Below are 24685 nucleotides of genomic sequence, written 5' to 3'. Positions count from 1 at the left end.
ACTGCAAGCTCAGCCTCCCAGGTTCACACCATTCTCCTGCCTCAGCCTCCCAAGTAGCTGGGGCTACAGGTGCCCACCACCATGACTGGCTAATTTTTTGTATTTTTTTTTTTAAGTAGAGACAGGTTTCCCCTTGTTAGCCACGATGGTCTCGATCTCCTGACCTCGTGATCTGCCCGCCTCGGCCTCCCAAAGTGCTGGGATTACAGGTGTGAGCCACCACACCCCACTCAAAGTTTATTCTTTTAACCAATATGCTTTCCTGTCTTCAGTGTTTTATTTGTTTTGCTTTGTTTTGTTTTTGTTTTGTTTTGTTTTGTTTTTGAGAGAGTATTGTTTTGTCGCCCAGCCTGGAGGGCAGTGGCATGAGCTCAGCTCACTGCAAGCTCGGTCTCCCAGATTCAAGCGATTCTCTTGCCTCAGCCTCCTGAGTAGCTAGGATTACAGGCACGCACCACCACATCTGACTAATTTTTGTGTTTTTAGTAGAGACAGGGTTTCACCATGTTGCTCAGGCTGGTCTCAAACTCCAGACCTTGTGATCCGCCCAACTCAGCCTTCCAAAGAGCTGGGATTACAGACGTGAGCCACCATGCCCGGCCCCTATCTTCAGTTTTTTAAAACTACTTTTCATTTACTGTGTGTAGTCTTTGAAAACCAGTAAGAGAAAAAAGGCAGTAGACAGACTCCTGCTTCCTAAAAGGAGATACTAGACATAATGAAAGTGCTTGTAATGGCACAGATTTGGAGCCAAGATGGTGGTTTTCAATAAAACTGAGAAAGGATGGATTGCTTTCCCACAGAAATTGTGGAAACATACATGCTATCCAACCTTAGAAATGTAAAATTGTTCATGTTTTTGATCTTAGGACCAAAGGAAAAACTACAAATTCCACTGTTTGGAACATTTAATGGAAGAGTTTTAAAGGAAATCATTATTATAATCGTGGTACCCACCAGCACTGTGAGAATCCAAGCTCTGTCAACATTTTCTTTATAAATTCACTGTTAGGACTTCCTAACTCATCAAGTATTATTCAGCTCGAGCTAAAAAATCTGAAATGTAAGATCTTAAATTGTGAGTGATATTATTCCAAGAATTAAGGAGGAAAATGGATATCATGTGATTCAGACACAATAGAAAAAATGTTGGGCTTGTGCAGCATTTTAACAGGTATTAGCTGTCTGTTACTTTGTTTTTCTTGCTTTGGAGAAAGTTTTTGGGGTGGGCGGGTTGACTTGGAATGGAAAGTTATACCGTCAACTAACTATAAGCAACATTTTAAAAGTTAACATGTTATATACAGTTTGATAAACTCTTAAAAAAGAAATCTAGATGTTGTCTTCACTTTCTGAGTCTGCACAAGGGCTTGGAATCTCATAAAGAGAGATTACTTTTAAGATTTCTGGCACTTTGCTTTTAGTCTAAACCATAAAAAACTGAAAGAACAGCCATTTCTAATCCTGCCCAGTACATTCCAGCTAAATGGAAGCACGAAGACGTGGAATAAAAAGAACTATTCAGTCATTTCAGAATTTCAACAAATACTGAGTTAAATATCTTTTCCAATAAGGGTTAAAGCTTAAAGGCTCTGATTCCTCTTAATATACTTCCTTTATCTCTATATTTTATACTCCTTGATATTACTTTTTTTATCTTCCTTCTTTCAGATAACTTCCTTTAATACAAAAATCAAAGATAAAAAATAAATGTAACAAGTCATAGCTTATGAAGGCAAGTAAACTCAATTTATTTAACAACTCTATCTGGAATTATAGTTATTTCACCACTTATCATGTTTGAAAACCATAAATGGTATGCAGGATCACATTAGATAGCTATCACAAGAGAATAAATGAAATAGTGTAACCCATTCAGTTCACTATGGCCAATCTATATCATCACAAAATACGGGAGAGAACAAAAAGATTAAGTTCCTCACTGATGTTGGAAAATAACACAACAAATAGTCCAAGGCTACTCTACTTGCCTGGAATACAGTTAATGTTACCTTATCTGGCTTCTCTGGCTAATGCAGTCAATTAGATTTTTACCTTGACGAATCTAAGAAATATATATAGTCTACACGAAGTTCTAAGTTTAGATTCCCTCTGTCTCCCAGGATTACTAAAAGTCAGCTGAATAATTTTTAGGATGCAATGTAATTTAAATTTATTTTTTTGGTAGGTCCTGATATTCCCTACCAAAAGAGTCATCAAGCTCTTTTACCTAACCCAGAATTTCTGCTTCTGGATTTATTTTAGACAGTAAATCTCTTCATCAAACGTTCATTTAATGAGTACAGCCTTATGATAATAGACTTGCTATGGTTTGAATGTTTGTCCCTTCTGAAACTCATGTTGAAACCTAATTCCCAATGTGGCAGTATTAATGGTGGGCCCTTTAATAAGAGATTGGCAGAGCTCTCATGAAGGGAGTCATAGACTAATGGGTTAATGGGTTAGTAGACTAATGAGTTACCATGGGAGTGGGACCGTGCCTTTATTAGAAGAAGTGATATTTGAGCTAGCACACTCAGGCCCTTTGCCATGGTGCCCTGTGCCATCTCAGGATTCTGCAGCAAAAAGAACCTAACCAGATGTAGTCCCTTGACCTTAGATTTCTTAGCCTTCACAACTGTAAGAAATAAATTCCTTTTCTTTTTAAATTACCCTGTTTCAGATACTCTGTAATAACCAACAGAAAATGGACTAAGACAAGACCCTTTTTAAATAAACTATGCAATAAATAAGTAAAGTCCTGAAACTATGAAAATCATGGCCCTCTCCACTATTAGGCATTCTTTCTTATGATGCATACAATTTCATGCATCTTTTTTTGGCTACAAGTTCATCCTAATATTAAGTAAAAATGGTTCAAAGGTAAACTGACTGATGTGTCAGCATAATCTAAATATGGCTGACATCGCCTTATAAGTAAGAATTGTGCTAAAATTCTGAAGTTAGAAGGTTTACTGTAAGTAAGAAGCCAAAAGTTCAGACATTCAACCAAAGTTGATCCAAACCTCTTGGGTTGGAAATATTACAAAATTGGACTTTCCCACAAAATGCCCTGTATTTCCTGTTTTGGCTAAGCTGGAAATGCAACAGAAACAATACTTCTTATGGCATGTCATTGCTTCTACTTTTGGTCTGAAAACACCAAGCAGAGACTATGAGTGTGATGAATCAAAAGGATAAAAGTTGAGTGGAGAGATGTCCTGGGCTAAGAAAGAGAGTTAATGGGAACGAAATTTCCTAACTTGACCACCAGTTAACCATAGCTTGGACGCCCAGTGTGCTATGAGTCACTAGCAACTGGCTCCAAAATAACACAAGAGTATCTTAGGCTAGCTCATTACTGGAGTATATTGTTTAAAATATTTCCAGAAAAAAATTAAGCAGAAACAGTTACTTAATGGATAAAATGGTATTCATGTAAATTCCTTTTTACAGAATAATCTGGAAATGAGATGCACAAACAACTTGCTAGGGAGTCTGATAATGCTGTTCATCACTTTTATTTAGAGATTTTAGGCAAAAATCACAGCTACCATCAACAGGGTTGATAATAATAACGCTTCATGGGAAGAGTGTGGAACTGTTAAAAACAAAACACGCTGAATTCTCAAAAGTTAAGTCTCAAAAGTTTTATAGATTGTGAATATAGGGGTATATTTTGCATCTTCCAAAAGGCCACTTAATGCTTCCTCTAACTTAATTTCTTAGAGTCTTTAAACTTCTTACTTTATTAACTTAAACCACTAATGCGCAACCATTAGGTTAATATATTCATAGGGGCCAGGCACGGTGGCTCACGCCTGTAATCCCAGCACTTTGGGAGGCCGAGGCGGGTGGATCACAAGGTCAGGAGATCGAGACCGTGGTGAAACCCCATCTCTACTAAAAATACAAAAAATTAGCCGGGCTCAGTGGCGGGCGCCTGTAGTCCTAGCTACTCAAGGAGGCTGAGGCAGGAGAATGGCATGAACCCGGGAAGCAGAGCGTGCAGTGAGCCGAGATCGTGCCACTGCACTCCAGCCTGGGGGACAGAGGAAGATTCCGTCTCAAAATAAAATATATATATATGTGTGTGTGTGTGTATATATATGTGTGTATATATATGTGTGTATATATATTCATAGGATCTGTACAAGATTGGTTGTGCATACGCAAATAAGAAACCAAATTTGGGAGTTATTGTTCTTTTTTACTTGATTACTCCATAATAAATGAGGATGGACAAGTCCCTTAATGTTGCAATATGGAAATGCCCTCTTCTATAACCTGGAATTATTACTTGTCCCCTAATAAATAAGTCCCAAAGATAAAATACCCTTCCCAAAATAAATAAATAAACAAACAAACACATGAGAAAAAGAAAAAAGTGTTTAGGATTTGAGGCCAGGACAAGAGGCTTAACAGTATGATATATTGATACTAACCTATAAAGGAAATTTGCAAGTCCCTGCAAAGAAGAGTGAAAACTTAGAAAATAGTGAAATGAGACAGCAGGACAGAGACACAGATCTAGGTGTCACTGGCCTTCTCATCCACCCCTTCCTAGAGGTCTGTCCGTCCCAGCAAAAGGAGCAGGCCAAGCAGCCTGGTGATCAGAGCAGGGTCTTAGGGATCTGAGGCATGGTGGTGCGGAGGTCCAGACAAGGCAAAGCAGAGGAGTGGAGGATTTGTAGCTCAGAACTAGCCCAAGGCAAGTTCTCCACCAAGATCACAGCATGAAGCCAAGCAGGCCAAATGTCAGTAAATTCTAGAATAAGCAAAGAATGCCAGAATCAGAAAGATAACGAAGGGGCCTAGACCAAAGGTGGGAGTAATAATGACAGTTCTAGAATGTGCTTTAGGTGGGTGCAGAGAATGGAGAGCTGCCCTATGGGCTGGGGCAAAAATCTGGCTGTGGTGTGCATTGTTTGGTTTCTCTGTTTTTCTGTTGCTGTTTTGGCAATCTCCATTTTGCCACACTTCCTGCCTCCCCCTTGGTTTACACCCTTTATACTTCATCCGTGTGTTACTTAAGTATCCCCACGAGTTTGTATCCCAGGTCTATATAATACTTGACATGAAAAACAGATTAATCAAATGCACATACACTATGCTTATAATTTGTTTATATGGCTGGGTTAATAATTTAGTAATTTCAGCTAATGGTTCAGAAAAAAGATAAAGTCATAATGCATTTCTTGTTCGGCAGCAGTCAGGCTTCCTTCCTGGAGCCACACTGTTGGCAGACTGAAACAGGCTTGAGCTATGCTGTGGGGCCACATTCAGTTGATGGTAAAGCCTAGAATAGCGTTATTGGACTTTAATCTCACAAACGATGCGTGTTTGTGAAACTTTGACTCCATGACAAAGATTGTATTTCATTTAGGACTTGCTTCAGTGAGGCAATCTTGAGAAAAGAAAACTCAAACTACACAGAAGCAAAATAAATACACAAAGAGTGGCTCTCTTAATTTATAAATTAAATGACAAGGAAACCTTTGTATAGTGAGTTATTTGCTGGGGGCAAAGGCCATGTCTTATTCATATTTTATTTCCCAGCATCTAAGCATAGTGTCTGGCACATGGTAGGTGCTCTATAAATGTTCACTGAACTGAACTGAATTGCATTGCTTCATATCCCTACTGCTCGTCCCCTTTCATCAGGTTAACAGCTGCACTTAACCTTGGCTCAGTCTTGACTACCTCAGAAAGACGCTCCCTGACCTCCTGTATTTGATCAATTCCCACTAATATTCATAAATATAATATTATGCATTCTCCTTCAAAGCACCCATCACAGCTATCATTTTACACTTACAACCATGTGTCATATGAGTGTGTTTTGATCAGTGATAAAGCATATATGTGACAGTGATCTCATAATGAAGATTTTATACTGTATTTTTACTGTACTTTTTTATATTTAGATACACAGATACTTATCATTGTGTTAAAATTGCCTGCAGTATTCAGTAACATGCTGTACAGGTTTACCACCTCAGAGCAAAAGGCTATACCATGTAGCTTAGGTGTGTAGTTGGCTATAGCATCTGGGTAAAAACATTATGATGTTCTCACAAAGACAAGATTGCCTAATGATTCATTTCTCGGAATGTATCTCCCTTGTTAAAGTGATGCATGGCAGTACTTACAAAGCTATTTGATATAAACAATACAAACCATAACAAATACATTCCAAGGAGGCAAGGACTGTGTCTTTTGGTTTTTGTTCGTGAGGTAGATATTGTTTTTGTTGGCACTCAGTAAATTTTTGTTAAAGCAATGAAACAAGAACCCATGGTTTCCTCTCATTCTAATAATACTCACAAGGCCTCAAAGAATATGAGATAAATTATCCAGCACATATGCACATTATAGTTGGAGCTAGGAAAGCAAGGTTTCGTGACGCAGACCATCCAGATGGGAAGAAATTGATAAGGAAATGGAAAAACACAAATATCATTCATTATGGTCAGACATTATTCTCCGTCCTGGAGTGTATCATGGAAATGTTTGTAGATAAATATTTATTCTGCTGGGCACAGTGGCCTGTGCTTGTAATCCCAGCACTTTGGGAGGCTGAGGTCGGAGTTTTGCTTGAGACCAGGAATATGAGACCAGCCTGGGCAACATAGCAAGACTCCATCTCTACAAAAAATAAAAATAAAAAATAGGCCGGGCATAGTGGTGCATGCCTGTAGTCCTAGCCACTCAAGAGGCTGAGGCAAGAGTATCACTTGTGCTCAGGAGGTCAAGGCTGCAGTGATCTATGATTGCACCACTGCACTCTAGCTGGGCAATAGAGCAAGACTCTGTCTCTAAAAAAGAGAGAAATGTGTGTTCTTTTGTAGACATTGTAGATGTTTTATTAAAACACACACACGGCCAGGTGTGGTGGTTCACACCTGTAATCCTAGCACTTTGGGAGGCCGAGACAGGTGTTTCACAAGGTCAGGAGTTCAAGACCAACCTGGCCAATATGGTGAAACCCCATCTCTACTAAAAATACAAAAATTAGCCGGGCATGCGAGTGGGCACCTGTAGTCCAAGCTACTCGGGAGGTTGAGGCAGGACAACCACTTGAACTGCGAGGCAGAGGTTGCAGTGAGCAGAGACCGTGCCACTGCACTACAGCCTGGACGACAGAGCAAGACTCCATCTCAAAAAAAAAAAAAGAAACCACACACACACACACACAACAATCCATTAAATTTAACCTAAAGAATGTTTTGGCTAGAGGTTAAAAACTTTCAAATATCAATTTCATATGGCTCAACGTGATATTTACTCACATGTAAGTAGTCTGTCTATCGCATTGCTCTCTGTACCTTGGGAGTGAAATAGAGAAATACAGTTCTGAGTCCAAAACACAATACTAAAAATGATGAGATCTGGGGAACAATGAGGTTATTTTTGGTTAAAGAAAAATAAAGAGCAGAAACTGAAACTTAATCATGTTTAATCTAATATAGGAAACTTTATAATAAGCCAATATATCCAATTATTCCAGTCAACAGCTTAATAAGTAAAATTCCAGAATGGTTAAGGAAAAACAAGAACATCCAAGAGAGCTGTTGCTTTCATTTTATTTGACCCTTTTTATGAAGCAACCACCGTGTGTCAGGTAGCATACTGAGCACAAAGGCAGCAGCAGAGAAAGGTACAGACACAGACGTAACTTACATCAGTGAAAGGCTCCTCAGCCTGTACCTTGCATCCTTCCTGGCTCTTCTGTCTTTTCCCAATCCCTGGGGTAAACATCTGGCCTCAGGCAGGGCCATGAGGAATGCTCTCCTTCCCCTAAACGGAAGGAATTTTTAGAGACGGTCCTATTCACCATCAGGTTTTGATAAATATTTGTAGAATAAATGAAAGAATTAATTCATTAATCATGCAATTGCTCTGAGATGGAGATTTGTGAATGAGGAGTTGAACCAAAATATCGATGGCTTGCTTTCAACAAAAGTTAGGTTTGTCCAGGTGAGCTCTGATTCTAAGCTTTCAAGTGTATTATTGATGACCCATCTGTAATCTGAAATAAAGAAGACATTTTTATGGTTGCTTTAATTCAAATTTACCCAAAATAAAAACTTCCCTGTTCTTTCTTAATCACCTAATATGTTCAGCAGATTCCCCTGGCTCTTAGAAGGTGGTGGGAACTCAGTTCTGTCACTGAGTGACTTTGAGAAAATTACATAACTTCTCTGTGTCCCTTTATTTATCCAATAATGTTGATAATCACACAGTAATTTTGCAAGGATTATATGAGGCAGTACATTCAAAGCACTTGGCACAGTACCTGGCATATAGTAAGCACCCAGCCAACGTTGGTATTATGATTAATATCATATTACTTGCAGCACTATTATTCCTGTTCCCATGGATTTTTATTGGACATTCAAGATTCTAGTTAGATTGAAGAGCTCTGGTGAAAGGCCCCCCGAAATACCTGATACCTTCATTCAATCTTTCTAAGAATACTTTTTGAGCTTCTGCAAAGTATCAAGGTTGACCAGCTCCCCAATTCAAATGGGTGACTTACTGGGAGCTCAGAAGGAAGAGAGCAGAAGAATAAGTGAAGCACATATATACAGAACAAAACTAAACTACAAAACTTGAGAAGAGTAAACCTAAATAAAAAGTCTGATGGGGTCAGGTACAGAAATAACATCAGAATCACTGGGCTATGTAAAGTCTTAGAAAATCACCTTAACCTTTAACAAGAAGACAGCCTAAACTTGGAGAACTTTCTTACCCATAATTAGGCCTTAGTTAATCTACAATGCAAAAGAAAAATTCCCACTCTTCAATGAGCATAAATCTCATCAGAGATGATTTGTTGTGCTACTGGTTCATTATAATAAAAAATTAAGAGACAACATGGTTACATTGACAAGAATCATCATCCAAACATGACTGGAAGTCTATGTAGCAATGGAAGTTTAGCACTGGGTTAGGAATAAAAATTCAGCCTAGGGAGGAACAGTGAGAATAATTTCCAAATATGCTGAGTAACAAAATGGAAAAGTAAAAGCAGCTCCTCATACTAAATACTTATATCCCAGGTTGCTCATGGCTGATCTTAAAGGAACTGAAGTCAGCAGTGGAGGATCCGTAATGAATTATCTGAAGGCTCCCAAATTGTCTGCAGTATCATTACTTGCAGACTGTTTTTCACCAACTACCTATCTAGTTTCCAGAGACAAGGGCTCATTGTAAAATGTCAGAATTATCCTGCTAGAAATGCAAAAGACTCAGAACTAACTTCATATGCATGGACTCTAAATGTTTTATGGGTTTTATTTTTGTTTTTGTTTACATTAAACTATACATGGGGTGGAGAGATGCCCTGTGATCTGTCAGGAACTGCCTGCAAAAACTACTCGCCAGCTAATAATTAGCATGCTTTCTTGGGTGCTGGAAAAAGATGTGACATCCCTGGGAGAAAGACCATTGACTTTATTACTCTTAGCAACAGCAGTAGCTAGCATTTTCAGCAGTTTCTTGCACCAGTTTGACTATCTGCACACATAGTAAGCATTATAGAAGAGAGACTCCAAGCTCACAGAACCTGAATTTTTTATGGTGAACAGCAAGCATGCCTGCCCTTTGCTCTGAGAGAGGCAGTATCTCCATCTTCCAAGGCTGTTCACTGTACAAACATTTTTTAAATAATAGAATGAAATAACGTCAGTTAGTTCCTCTGCTCATAAGACATGTAGAAATGTGAGAAGCCCGTGGAGAACTGTCTACCAGCATGACCTTGATACTGAGCACTCAGAGCAAACATGCTTCTATTGTGCTTGGCATCATGCTGCTAGATGGTTTAAATGACTCTGGAACTCCAAGGTCCTTTTCTGGACAAACCACTATTGCACGGTCCAGAAATATTTTTCTGAATTCCTCAAGCCATCTATAGGTATTCATTTCCTCTTTTTTAAGGTCAGCACAAATTTCTGAAACTTTTGTCTTTTACCATTTTCCAGAATAATTTGGGGATTCCCATTATAAAATACTTCTGCAATGTAGAACATCTCTATTTCACTAGCATTAAAATAGTATTCCAAAATACAGTCCATAACTATTATGGGTTTGAGGTAGACATAGGCTTAGTGTAGACTATGAACACATTTCAATAATGATGCTTCCTGCATCTCCCTACCAGGTCACCCAAGTAAACATGCTAACACCCACATGTTACCATGGTATGAATCCTAGCTTTAATGCTTACTAGTTGTTACTTGGATGATTAACTTCTTCCTCTACCTTAGTCTCCTCATTGTGAAATGGGGATAATAATAGTCACTCCTCCTATCTCACACAATTTTTGAGAAAGTCAAATGACATAACATTTATGAAAGCATTTTATAATCAAGAAAAGATCTTTAAGGTGCTTTAATACTCTAATAAGTATCTCCTGCAGCTTGCCTGTGCCTCAGGGATGCCAAACCTAATCTTTTCATGCCCTCAGAAGCTGGGTTATTATAGTGTATCAGGCAGAGTTGTAGAGTAATCAGTTATTTGCAATTAGATTCATGTGTTATTGGTGTCCAGGGGATATATCTTTACCATCAAGGATTTAAGAGGAGGTTATAAGGTAAAAAGAGTAGAGGGACGGAGGGAATATAACGTTATTTCTAGGTCAGAAGCCATTTCTGGATATGTAAAATAGCCAGTGTTTTATGATACCAAACATTGGCTTTTGGTTAAGTTTTAGTTGAAATTCAGTGAATAGGAAAGAGATAAAACATCCTTTTGTTACAGTCATCATAAATATGCATTATGCCATATTTTCATTGATTTCCTAAGGAACTAATAAGGCTACTATCAGAATATATTATTTTTCACCAGCAGTGTCAAGATGGGTCTACAACACACAAAAGTCTCAAGAGAAATAGTTTAAGGCCTATAAAAGATGCACTGAGGCTGGTGAAACGGTTCTCATGCTGCAAATTACAAAGACTGGGATCAAAAATTCTCATTTCTGCCTAACTTTCCATCAATGGAAAACCCTACAGACTTTTAATATAGTAAAATGGCAAGAAGCACAAACATCAACAGATGGAAAGCAAAAACGACAGGAGAAGGGGAAGGGGGCCGGGATCTGTCACTGCTCCAAATAGTTTTAAAATGAAAATGAAAACCAGATTAAGAATTTAAAAAGAACTAAAACATGAGAATATTAATATATTATTTTGACACCGTACTGTTTCCTTTAGGAAGAAAGTTGGATCTAGATTATGTCTACTCCTCAGAATCTCGTACTCAATTCTCTTTTTAGAAGTTGTCCAATTTTGGCAAAGATAGTATTTAGAGGAAACCTATTTTTCCATTAAAATTAAGTTTAAAAACAATATCTCTCAATTCTTTATGTTCCCTTGAAAACTTAAAGGCTTTGAATCAGCACAGGAATTAGATTTATCTAAGTATGTTCCTAATAGCACCAAATGGTCTAGAAAGACAGTGATTCTTAGAGCTAAATACGAAGTCTGTTTCCAAAGAAGAGTGAGTCCAGAAGTCAGTTTGTATACCACATGTCTTTTATGCTCTATTCCGTTTTTACATCCAAAATTCTTAACATGGAATAATGTATATTTCTTTTCTTTTTTCTTTTTTTTTCTTTTTTTTTTTTTGAGATGGAGTCTCACTCTGTCACCCAGGCTGCAGTGCAATGGCACAATCTTGGCTCACTGCAACCTCTGCCTCCCGGGTTCAAGTGATTCTCCTGCCTCAACCTCCCTAGTAGCTGGGATTACAGGTGTGTGTCACCAAGCCCGGCTAATTTTTGTATTATTAGTAGAGATGGGGTTTCACCATGTTGGCCAGGCTGGTCTCAGGTGATTCACCTGCCTTGGCCTCCCAAAGTGCCAGTATTATAAGCATGAGGCACTGCGCCTGGTCTAAATAATGTATTTTTCAATTCTAGAGTATTCATTTGATTATTTTATATAGATTCCAATTCTGTGTAGAAGTTCTCCATCTTTTCAACCATTTTATCTATCATTTTCTCTATTTTCTTGATTATGTTAATCATAGTTCTGTTTTTTTAATCATAGTTATTTTTAAATCCCTATTTAATAATTGCAATAGCTAAATCTTCTGTGGGTTTAGTGTCTTTTTTTCTCTTGGGTTTCAGTCATTTCTTCCTGTTTTATAGCATGCCTTGCAATTTTTTATTGAATGCTGAATATTATGGATGGAAAAATTGAGGCTCTGAATATCTTCCTTCAAAGAGGATTAAATTTTCTTCTGGAAGTCAGAAAACAATTACTGGTGGATCACCTTGATCCTGTCTAAGCCTGATTTAAAGCTCTGTTAGGGCTTGTCTATTTCAGTTTTCCTACTAGAGTATGGTTCCTACTCCTAGGGCTTGGCAGACAGGGTCTCCACTGAAAGCCTGAGGTTGTTTACCAATGCCCCTACTACCTTGGAAGCACTTGAATTTCTATGTCTCCCCCAGCACCATGAGGCTGCAAAATATCTCAGATAAGCTATTTGGCTGTCCAAATGTTCTTTTATTCTGGGTTTTTTGGGGTCTTGCTCATTTATATGGAGATATTTGGGCTACTTTTCTGCGGTTTCCACATCTCTAGAATTTTGCTCTTCTAGTCCTAGCCACATTTATTGTCCAAAATTCTGACTTCTTCCTCCTTAGTCCATTGTAACTTAAAGGGAAACTTTCACAATGTCTGGAGCCCTTGATATCCTGCAAATGAAGGAGGAGGATGTCCTCAAGTTTCTTGCAGCAGGGACCCAATTAGGTGGCACCAACCTTGACTTCCAATAACAGAATACCATCTTTTTCCTATACTTCATTCACCTGTGCTGTGATTTAGAAAATGCCCTCACAGAAGCAGCCAGAGAAAACACAGACTCACTTTTGTGCTTCTCTTCTCTCAAAGATCATAATTATGCCCTAATTATGTAGGTTGTTCTCCAGTGCCTTCAATTTATTGTCGTACATGTTCTACACTGCTTTTATAATTGTTTGCTGCAGAGGAGTTTGTCCAAGTGACCCCATCGTGGAAACTGAAGTCTTCGATATAAACTTCATTACATAGAATGCTTAGAGACTGAGTTGAGCTTTCATGTAGAAGCAAGCATAAATATATGTATCATGATACAGGCATCAAAAGAGAATCAGGTACCCTTGATACAAATTATCAAGTGAAATACCTCTTCCTAGTAGAAATAGGGAAGAGCAAAAAAATCTGGATTGTTAAGGGCTCTAAATGATAGATTCTTTACTAGGAAGGGTATAGGATGCAATCAGGAGGGCAGATGTAGCAGAGTATATTTATTCAATAACTTGCCCTTCCGCTGTCTGTCTGTGGGTCTTTGAGAAAGGTACCATTGCCTATGGAGTCAGCTTCCTCACCTGTACAAGGAAAGATGTGTTCCTTTCACTCTGTAGAGACTTGAGTCCTGCAGAAGTGGTGAGCCCAGCTCTAGTTCCCTCCCTTGCAACAACTAGAGCTCATGTGGGTTTCTGTACAGGATTGTGTCTGTGCAACAGGTCATGTGTAGAAACTTGGAAAGCATAAGACTACATGATCCCAAAGATTTTTTTCCAACTCTACAAGTCTCTACTTCTATGTATGTGTTTAATTAGATAAGAAAAAAAGAAACTGTCAACTTTGATAACCAGAAGCAAAAATGAACCATTTTAATGGTGCTTAGCTTTTGCAGATTTCCTACACAAATTCCCAAGACCCTCATAACTTTTAACTTATATACTTAGTGAATATTTAATCCATGGTTTAAATTCATTTACCGAGAATTTATCCCAATAATTATTTTCTAAGAACTAATGCCACATTTTAAAAGACTTCTTAGTCTATTTAATAAATGAGTTTTAACATAAAGCCTATGTTTCAAAGCAAGGTCATTTAACTTAGTAACTAAGCTGCTGACGAACCTGGCTCATGAGGTTTCTACTAAGTGAAAACATTATTCTTCTGTTTCTCATTAAATGGCCCTTACCATGAGCTAATAACATTTACAAGATAGATCATTAGAGCACTGAGATGTTCTTCTCCATTGATTCCCAAATTTTTTAGTATTTTAATTTGGTATAGTAAACATCAAATCTCCCTTGATAATATTAACTATTAAAAATAATAATATCTAACATCTGGTGGGCACTACTATACTCATCAACAATATTTTAACACTTAAAACTATACTTCACTGAATTCTCAAGACAACCCCCAAAAGTAGGTTCTCCTACATTCCCCATATTCCAGAGACACAAGTGAGACACAAGCTGTCACTATGGTGAGGGGCAGAACCACCCTTACCAGGAGTGCTGACTCCAGAGCCCAGACTTGGAACTGCTGTGCTCAGAGTTACACATCTACAACTACTATAGGCAAAAACCACAGCTGTAAGTTGGAATTCAATTTATTCTTTTCCATTTATTTTTATGGTATTCAGAGAATATTTCTCCACTATAAAAAAAAGACAGGATGATGTAATGAGAAAAGAAAAGAAAAAGAAATACAACAGAGACAGAGCTGAAGTCAAGGGTCATGGTACTTAGCACTAGTTCTGCCACTAACTAGCTATGGGACTTTGGACAAGTCTTTACATATATATTCCAAGCCTTAAAGAGGGGGAAAAAAAAACTCTCTCTACTTTTATCATATAAAATTCCCAAGGGTTTTAGGGAATTATGTCAATTGTATTATTAATCATTAAATACTGTTGTGATGTATTATCACTGGAGAAATAACTGTAAATAACACTTATGCTTTAATTTCTATTATACTGTCCTAAACTGAGCTTTTTAAAAAAGAAAGAAAAAACTCTTCTAAGACAGTTTAGAAATGTTTTCCGTTGTTTCAAGGGACTTTTCCCATAGAGAAGAGTAAAATTGTGGTTCCCATATAATCATTCTTCTTTGTTACACTGCAGCTTCCTAAAGATGAACTACACCAAATAAACTCTAGAGACCATATTTAGAAGATAGGGTAATTAGCAAACACCATTTTAAGTTAGTTCATCTTATAGGACAACATTGCCTTATTTCTTGTTCTCAGAAAAAGGGAAACTGACATTAAAAGTACTTGTTTTTGCTATATTTATGTCCAATAAAAATCTAGTTCACAAGGGAAATACTAAAATGGTCAGACTTGGTTAGCATGTGATCATATGTTTGAATTTCCACAAGTATTGTTTATGTCTTTCACACCTTACTTTTTTCAGATCAGGAAGACAGTTTCTGTCTGTCACTTCTTTATCCTATTACCTGAAACCAAAGTACATGGTGTTACTTTCACAAGCTACAAAGAAAACTCTTACTACTAAATTGGTTAGTTTTAGGTTCAAAGTGGAAATGATCTTAATTGTTTATTCAGGACTTGCCCAAATAACATTATCCACTAACATCTATAAATGTAGAAATTTTATAATCATTTAGGTCAACTTCGTTTTAATAAGTCATCCCAATAAAAAAATGTGTGTTAAATACTTCAAACTTCCTTCATTTCGGGTTGGGGAAAAAACAGACGTTTGACCTTATTTTTCATTTTTTCAGTTTTTGATAAAGTATAAGCATTAAGAATTAGTCCATAAGTCAAATAAGTATAAAATTAAAAGAAAAAGAGCCACTAATTTTAGTGAATTATCACTTTGGTTTACTTTCAGTTTAATGTCCTAGTTTTTTTTTTTTAATACACTCACAAGACATTGACTCTATATTTAGTTTTCCCCACTTATCTTCCAATTCAGTTGTTAGTTCTGCTGCTTGTCTGATATAGCAACCCTTCACCTTCATAACATTTGGAGAGTTGCAGTATTCTCTACTTTGTAATGCTCTCAATGAAAGTGGTTCCACCACCTCTTTCCATATGTAAACACACCACATAAAAGTCATTTATCTAAATGATTCTGCAGAATTTAAGAGCAGTGAAGCTCAAAGTTTACATTTATGCATAATTTCCAATATTCTAATTAGGAATAAAGGGAAGATAAATCTGAAAAGGATGCCTTATTGAGTCTGCAAAGTCCTGCTTTAATGCCCCGCCATTTGCCACCCTTTGTGACCGAATTTCCAAGAGTTACATGGAGTAGGACATAATTCTACATGTTAGATAAAAGAGTGCTGTATCTCCATGCTTTTGAGGTACCAGTTGACTCAAGAGCAGCCTGATCCAACCAAGTTAAATTCAAGTCAGCTCATAGTTGTAAATATGCAAAACACTCTACTAGGCATACGGAGAAACATAAAGACAAGCACAAGCTGGACCTGAGGAGTTTCTAGGGAAAATAATGCACTTTGTAAAATCTTCTTGTGACACATAAGTCCATTTGTGCTAAAAGTAATTAGTCTCCCCTCTCATTTTGTATTTTATAACTTCTCTTCCAAATAGGATTCTGAGAATGGAATGATATTATTGCTATTAATCAATTCAAGACAAATGAATTATCCCTAGCCTCCAACTGTATAAAGGATTTGTCCCACAGTAACTACTTTTGCCTTATATGTAAATTCTACATATTAGTAAAACATTCTGGTGGGAATTGAAAACTCAAAATCAAATAAATAAGGATATGGTAATAGGTCTCGTTGTATTTGTTACAAACAACATTGGTAAGTTTTTGAAAAATACTTCAAAACTAATCAGTCTCTATTTCTAACCTCAAGATCACAATCATCAATTACTTAGTTCTAGGAGTGCTAAAAAGAAGTTTTTTGAGCGTTAAGATGGGCATTTAAATGGACAGTTATTAATTTAAACTTTGAATGAACATCATGCCTTCATTAACATAATTTTTTAATTCTACTTTAAGTTCTGGGATACATGTGCAGAACGTGCAGGTTTGTTACATAGGTATACAGGTGCCATGGAACATAATTATTTTTAATTTGGCTTTTAAAATTTAGAGCCAAGGGTGTAATATGAAAGTAATGAGACAGTAAGCCTTTATGCTGGTTTAAAGGAAAGTGTCATGTACATTTCACGACTTTCATAATTCCTTCCAAGTAGGTAAGAAAACATTGTAAGTCTTTCTTATTATGCAACCAAACAAAAAAAAAGTATACTCTATTGATACAATGCTTACTAAAAAAATTAACCAAAAAATCCTGAATTTAGCCTTTCCACTTCATATTTTCATGAAATTCTAACTTACTGTAATGATCTTAAATCTATGTTGTAATGAAGTATTGTTTTTTCTTTTTAAGAATCACATACTCATTCACGTATTCATTTATCTAACGATAGGTAGGTCTTTAAGCACTTTAGAAAGTATGGTGCTTTGTTCCTTTTGATATATCATATTACCTGACAAATATGGATAGGTCACCATATCCTCTTCACTTTACAAAAGGCTGTGCGGTATCTGGAAAACCTATGGAATTTGGGGAGTTAGAGCTACCTGGCTTCACCACATTGGCTCTGTGATATGGATGTGATACCTAAATAATCTTTGCAACCCTCATCCCCATCTATAAAAAGGAAGTGACCCTAAAGGGTTGTGTGAAGATGTGACTTAACCTACATAATAAGTCCAGCATAGGTCATCAATCAATGGTGCCACTATTGTTATTATTCACATATGTGAGGGCCGCTCCTGTAAATTGAGGGAATGGGGTGGACCTGTATTGCAGCAACTTCCTTCTTCCTCCAGAGCACATGGACGGCCAAAGGGAAACAGTGTGTATAAAAACAGAAGCCATCCACCAACCCCCAACAGCTGCTTCCTAGACTGTACATGAGGGGTCGCTGGGAAAGTAGCATGGTATGGTGGAAAGTCTGCGGTCAGTGGGGCTCCTTCTGCCCACTATGGCACACACAAGACTGTGTCACTGAAATCTGCCTCCCTTTGTGAACTCCAACAATGAGTGGTTGTATTTCTTCAATTGACCAGTATTTGGACGGAACGATCTCTAGAGTCCCTGCTGCCCTGCTGCTCTCACAGTCAGTGCAAACCAAAAAGGCTGCCTATAAAGTTTCATCGAAAATATGAGACACACAGTAAAAGTTTGCCACAATAAAAAAAATACATATACAATAGAAATAGTTCATTAATGATAATGTATGTGCTATCTTATATTTTACATTGCATTTTTGTGACTGTCAGTTTTTATTTCTTTTTAACTCATCTTTTGTCTCTAAACTGACATAATTCCAGTGTTTATTTTTTCAGTTCATTTTCTGAACACAGTACTTAAAAGCCAAATTGCCAGTTTAAAGCCAGATATCTGACAACACCATCATAAAGATTATAATTGTTCTACAAACACTCAACAAATTCTCAAGGGATGAGGCATTAAGGTTGGCACTAAAGACATGGAGATGAATGATTCAATTCTACTCTTGTGAAGTTCCCATCTGGTAAGGTATACAGACAAATCCCCACACAGTCAGAGAAAAGCTGCGGATGGATAAGCAGCTAGCTGAGTCTGGAGAGCCACAAAAACAAAGTGGCATGGGCTCTGAGAGTTGACGAATGGGTAAAAGTCGGCCGGACTCTACAAAGATATAAAGACATGAAACTCTTGCTAAAAATCACCATTAGTGGGTGGCTGTTGGTAGATAAAGACGTTGGTTAATGAGGGCAAACGTACGGTTACGTAGAAGAAATACATTCTAATGTATGATAGCAGAACAGGGTGACTATAGTTAACAACAATGTAGTGCGCATTTCAAAATAGCTACAAGAGAGGACTTGAAATGTTTCCAACATATAAAATGATAAATACTGGAGATGACAGACACCCCAAGTGTTGGACATCACCTCGAGTATTGATTATTTTACATGTTAAATATTTTGTTAAATATATGTCATCTTTTGTTACATGTGTAGACTGTGTAATGATCAAGTCAGGATCATTACACAGTCTAGGCATGTAACAAAATATCACATGTACACCATAAATATTTGTATCAATTAAAAATCACCACTATTAGTCTTCACATTAGCACAGTGTCCAGTGAATGCACCCATTACTAAGTGAATGAATTAATGAATGAACAAATGAATAAATTTGTGAGATAGCCTCTCAATTAACAACTTTAGCTGCGTTTTTTCTCATCAATATAAATATTTCCACTACTTCATAGTGATTGGATGTCCACTGTGTACAAAACATCATTGTAGAAATAATGGAGAATCATAAAAGAGGGTCCCTGAATTCAATACATATTTATTGTGCTTTGTATTTTTTCCATATGTCTGGCATTTTGCAGGTTGTGGAAAGAAAAAAATATATACATACTGTTTATTAAAGCAAGAGGACAAACGAAGCATAACAAAAATTAAAGCATTACTAATTCTTAGTTTTGAGACTCTCTTCATTTTACCTTGTAAATCAGTAAATGCCTTCTTAACATTCTCCAATTCCTGAATTAGTATAGAGCAATACAGCAATATATATATTAGAGAGGTGTGTGTGTGTATATATGTGTGTGTGTGTATGTATATACATGTGTGTGTATGTGTGTGTGTGTGTGTGTATATGTATATATATTTCAAAAAAACTAAGGGGACTGGAAATGAAAGCAATGTATTCAACATTAGAATAAAAGAAAGAAGAAACAATTAGGATTCTGGCTCTTACAACATAGTCCTTTCCTTAATCTTTCAATCCCCATGTTGACCCAGGTCAAAACGGTCCACCTACTCTCTTCCATGTGCCACAGCATCCCTAAAGTCAGGACTGTTGTCCCTGCTACTAATGTCTGAAATACCCATGCTGCTCCTCTCTTCTTTATCCTTTGGCCCAGCTGTATTCATAAAAAACTTCAGGCTGGTCTTTTTCAGGTTGGTTATTTCTTCCTTTGCGGAACATTTAGTGCTAAATCCTTCTATTTCCACTTAATGACCTCCACTGACTCACTGACACTTGAGCAAGAGCTCTCAAGCCTCATGGCGTGTGGCTCTATCATCATCCGTGCCTCAGAAATTCTAATTTCAGGGTCATGACATATTGCACTACACCAATTCTTCAGAGTTTTCTGTGTGTCCTGTGGTTCTCAAGTCACACAATTGCAAGGACCACTGGTTGAACTTTTAGTCCACATATGTCTTGCTTCTGCAAATAAATCATAACCTCCTTGTAAGCAAGAACCAGGTATTTTTTTACATCTTGCTGTGTTTAACACAATGTTAGAAATATACTAAACGCTCAAAATATTTGTGAATTATTTATTTCATTGAGAGGTAAACAACAATAAATGACTCACTGACTTTTAATTTGGGACAGTGGAATACATTTATTGGTCTGGAAGCATTTCACACTAAGATCTTCTTATGCCTAAGGTTAGTCAACTTTGACAGCATTGATTTTTAAAATCCTATCAGCCAGTCAATCAGCAACTTTTCCTAAACACTTACTGGTGTTACTAGCCAATTTTCTAGAGATTATTTACTTTAGTAAATTATGGTTTGAATAAAATAAACATGCTATTTCCTGGTATTCTGAAGAACAAACTATCCTGTTAAACTTTCTGCAAAGATAGAAAGGTTCTCCATGCCATCCAAACAGTAAGCATTAGCTGTACATGGCTACTGAGTACTTGAAATGCAACTAGTACAACTGAAAAACTGAATTTTAATATTGATTAATTTAAATGTAAATAGCCCTATGTGGCTAGTGGCTGCTGTAGAATTGAACACTGCAGCTCAAACTAAAGAAGCAAATAGGAAAATATAAAAATATTTACTTATGAATTGATATAAATATGCTATTTTATGAATTATCATAGTTCCTAAGACCTTAACAATTATGCAATTTTACCCAAATTTTATAATATTTTAAAGTTCAAGCTAGTCCCCAAACTTTACATAAAAAATTCATTCAATGGCAGATCTGTCTGTACTAGATGCTATGTGAGAGTTATTCACAAATACTCAGAAGTCAACTTCCAAGAAAAACGCTGAATTACCTAAAAACTTAGGGGAAAAAATGGTAGCAATTTGCCAGTAAGCTCTCCTGTGATCTTTGATATCTTTAAATCAAAAGAGTTTCTATACCCTTTCCTTTTCATAATTTTAGAGGTTTTGGAAAGTCTTTGCCCCAAAATGTCATAAAAATGTTATCGTTTTCTAAGTATTCCATTATGTTAAAAAAAAAAGGTTGAAAAGCATTGTTCTACCTTAATACTATAATAGAATTAGAACATGATATAAATAGTTACATCAGAAAATATCAATATGAAAATAAAATTATGTCTGTCCCACACTGGTGAAGTCTGTATCAGCTAGGACATTTTATGGTACAATATCGAGAACTTCTTAAAATAGGGGTAGGGGAATATATTGGCTCATGAAATTGATAAATTGAGAGATGGAACTAACTTTAGGCAAGGCTTGATTCAGTACCAAAAATAAGGTTTTCTTCTGTGCCTGTGCTCTATATTTCACTGCAGTACTTTCATTCTTAAATTCCACACATTCGTCTCCCAGCAGCTACAGGTGCTCCCAGAACATCCAGAGCATTCCCAGACCTCACATCCTCACACTACCTCCCTCAACTGCTCATTCAGACAGTTTATGCTGATTGTTTGGTGTTCCAAGGATACACACACACACACACACACACATGCACACATATGTACATGTATATAAAATAAATATATATAAATTTACATATATAATTTATATATATAAAGATATATATCTCTTATTTCCAAATGTCAATCAGACAGTAGAATAAACTTGGAGATGAAAACTAGAATTTTCTTTAAAATGGAATGGAACAGATTTTAAAATACCAAGGGCATCACATCCAGTAACAATAAAATTACAAAATTTTTGTTTCCCTGTGCATATGTATGGGTGAGTATATATTTACTGGACCAAATAGAAAAAAAAGCTTCCTGCTAAAGTCAAAAGTTTATTAGAGTTGGGCATGATGGCTCACGCCTGTAATCCCAACTCTTTGTGAGTCTGAGGCAGGAGGATCACTTGAGGCCAGGAATTTGAGACTAGCCTGGGCAACATAGTGAGACACCGTCTCTACAAAAAGAAATTAAAAATTTGCCAAGTGTGATGGTGCATGCCTGTAGTCCTAGCTACTTGGGAGGCTGAGATGGAAGAATTACTTGAGCCTAGGAGGTCGAGGCTGCATGAGTCATAACCACTGCACTCCAGCCTAGGCGACAGAGTGAGACCCTGTTTCAAAAAAAAAAAAAAAATAGTTTATCTGATATGAGCATACTTAGCCACTGCTCCAAGTGCTGGAGAGCAATCATGAGCAACTTATAAAACCATGAAACAGCATGATAAAATTTGTAAGTTATTCAAATGCACTGGTAAAACCAAAGAATAGGACAGGAGTGGTGGGTACTGCTAGATAAGAATGGAGAAGATAGAAGCCAGAAAAGGCTCTTATCTTAGAGGTAATGGGAGCCACATACAGGTTTGGTTTTAGCAGGTGAATAAGCACTGTAGATTGATATATTTCTCAGGCAGTGGAGAGAATGAATTGGAGGGCAATAATGTGAGTCAAAAGACCAGTTAATAGCAAAAAGACTAATGCAGTGGTCCAAGCAAAAGATGTCCAGGGCATGATGTGTTAGGAAGTTATCATGAGAGGTAGAGTCCACACAGCTTTATGAATCATCAAATATAGGGACTGAAAGAAAAAAAAGAATACAAGACAACATACAAGCCTCAGTATGGAGTGATTGGGAAGACAGTGTTCCAATCACTAAGATGAGAACACATCTAAAGGCAAAAGATTTTGAAGTAGAGATGAGTAACAAATTTAGTTTTTACTATGCTTACTTTAACATCTGAATAGGACATTCAGATTAATGTGTTGTTAACAGCACAAATGAACTCAGAACCGAGTTTCTGGTTGGGATCCAGACAACAGGAAACCATCAACAATGTGGCACAGAAGAACATGTAAGAAGAGGACCAGGGACAATAGACTACAGGTCATTCACATCATAGGGGTAGGCAGAGGGAAATAAGTCTGCAAAGAAGAGCAAAGGAAATGGTCAAAGAGATGGAGAGAACAGGATTCCACTAAATACCTACAGAGAGATCGAATTGTATGAGAGCTGAAAAGAATCCACTGGATTTGGCAACAAAGAGGTTATTTGGTGATAATTTGCAGTGCCATGGTCAGGAGCTTTATTACAATGGGTTGAATGGTAACATGAAAGTGTGTATTTGGAGACAATAAACACAGGGGATTTGTGTGTCACTATGTGAGTATGTATGTGTTTTAGGAGCTTCAGTGTGAAAAAAAAGCAGTGAAAAAGGGATGTTAAGACAATAGGAGGGTTGTTTTATTTAATTTGTTTTGGGGTTTTTCTTTTTTATATGAGAGAAATGTAGCCATGTTTATAGGTTGGGAAGAAGCAGCTGCTAGAGAAAAACAAATTGAAAGACAAGAGAAAATGAAAAGAAAAGAGAGCACATGGTTCCATAGGTGACTTGGTTCCACAGGTTCCAAGGAGCACATGGTTCCATAGATGACTTGGTTCCATAGGTTCCAAAAAGCACATGGTTCCATAGGTGACATGGTTCCACAGGTTCCAAGGAGCACATAGTTCCATAGGTGACATGGTTCTACAGGTTTCAAGGAGCACATGGTTCCATAGGTGACATGATCCCACAGGTTCCAAAGAGCACATGTTTCCATAGCAGAATTGTGCTTTTGGACCTAAAGCCCAAGTGGAGATCTGTCTGAACCAGCACTATCCTGTCAAATTTTCTGCAAAGACAGAAAGGTTCTCCATGCCATCCAAACAATAACCGTTAGCTGTACATGGCTACTGAGTACTTGAAATGCAACTGGTACAACTGAAAAACTGAATCTGATTAAATGTAAATAGCCCTATGTGGCCAGTGGCTGTAGAACTGAACACTGCAGCCCAAACTAAAGAAGCCAACAGGAAGCTGAGAGCCCATCAATCCTGGGGACAAAGGCTGGAGATTTTCATGCCCAGTAGTAGCATGTAGAAAGGAAGGCTGATCAGCAGGGAGGCAGAGGAGGGGTGACAGGGTAGGACCCTCGAGGGAAGCAGTTAGGCTTGGAAGGGACACAAGGGAAAGGATGGCAAAGAACTGACCAGAGCAACTAAAAGCACAACATAGTAGAACTGAGGACACATCTGAGACTAGAGACCACAAATGTATGGCAGACACTATACGAACAACTAAGGCAGGCACTGGCTTGAAGAAAGGTCATGAGGCCAAAGGCCAGAAGTGTAACAAGTGTAACAAGAGGCTGTTGACATAAAACAGTATGCCACGGAGTGAGAGGAAGCAAAACCGTGTGTCCAGGAGAAAAGGAAGGGGCAAAAGACCAAAGTCACAATCAGGTCAAAACATTGATGTAAAGAATAAATGAGCAAGAGAGGCATGGCACGGTGGCTCACGCCTGTAATCCCAGCACTTTGGGAGTCCGGGGCGGGCAGATCATGAGGTCAGGAGATTGAGACCTTTCTGGCTAACACGGTGAAACCCACCGCCCCCTGGTCTCTAGTAAAAATACAAAAAGATTAGCCGGGCGTGGTAGCGGGCGCCTGTAGTCCCAGCTACCCGGGAGGCTGAGGCAGGAGAATGGTGTGAACCCGGGAGGCGGAGCTTGCAGTGAGCCAGCGCCACTGCACTCCAACCTGGGTGACAGAGCCAGACTCTGTATCAAAAAAAAAAAAAAAAAAAAAGAATAAATGAGCAAGAGACAGCAGAAGAGGACAGAAATATAGGACTGTATTAG

The sequence above is a fragment of the Macaca fascicularis genome, chromosome 4, assembly GCF_037993035.2.
Source record: "Macaca fascicularis isolate 582-1 chromosome 4, T2T-MFA8v1.1".
Classification (NCBI taxonomy): Eukaryota; Metazoa; Chordata; class Mammalia; order Primates; family Cercopithecidae; genus Macaca; species Macaca fascicularis.
Note: the sequence above shows the minus strand (reverse complement) of the source record.